Here is a 763-nt window from a genome sequence, read left to right as displayed (position 1 = left end):
GGACCCACAAGGGAACCAATATAACCCTGAGCACAACATTGTCTAAGTGCCTTTTGGGGGACCTCTGTACTAGACAAGTCTCCATCAGGTCCGTGCACGTGTAACTGCTCGAAACGCATTTATCGTTGACCACAAAGAATAAACGCTGTGTTAATTCATCATGGAGTCAGTTGTCAGTTATAGAAGGATTTCCCCAACAGTTGGGACTGGGAAGACGGCGTTTTCGGCTGCTCTCGAGAGTGGGGCTGTACTTACTCTGGTCTCTTCATAACGCACAAGTCTTTCGCCTTTTACTAAAGACTTCCGTGGAGAGACGCCTATGAGTGAAATTATTTTGGGGGCTTTGCTGTGTGGCTAAGCCTTTTGTACTTGTGAAAAACAAATATGCTCTCCAAAAGGAACTCAGATTCTTAAACGTAGCCAAAATGTGACAGCATGGGAATATTGCACGTTGGCAGGAGCTTGACCATTGGGAAAACACACAATTGCCGTTGTTGGAGAAATCCTTCTATAAACTGACAACTGACTCCATGATGAATTAACACAGCGTTTATTCTTGTGGTCAACAGATGAATGCGTTTCCGGGCAGTTAAACGTGCACGGACCTGATGGAAACTTGTCTAGTACAGAGGTTCCCAAAAAGGCACTTAAACAATAGCGTGCTCAGGGTTATATTGGTTCCCCTTGTGGGGCCTGATTGGTCAGCTATACTGTTGCTGGGTACAATCCCTGCTCTGCCTCTTCCTTCTTGCCTGTCTATTAT

General features: G+C 45.5%; 1 non-coding gene across 1 annotated transcript; it reads left to right on the top strand.

Annotated features, from left to right (window-relative positions):
- The first annotated feature begins 251 nt into the window (after positions 1–251).
- LOC116681469 (U5 spliceosomal RNA) lies at positions 252–361 on the top strand. Its single transcript, XR_004330024.1, has one exon. It is a non-coding gene; the product is annotated as a U5 spliceosomal RNA (small nuclear RNA).
- The last annotated feature ends 402 nt before the right edge of the window (positions 362–763 follow it).

The sequence above is a fragment of the Etheostoma spectabile genome, unplaced genomic scaffold, assembly GCF_008692095.1.
Source record: "Etheostoma spectabile isolate EspeVRDwgs_2016 unplaced genomic scaffold, UIUC_Espe_1.0 scaffold00018634, whole genome shotgun sequence".
NCBI classification, from domain to species: domain Eukaryota; kingdom Metazoa; phylum Chordata; class Actinopteri; order Perciformes; family Percidae; genus Etheostoma; species Etheostoma spectabile.
The sequence above is the reverse complement of the archived record's forward strand: the minus strand, read 5'-3'. Positions and strand labels throughout refer to the sequence as shown.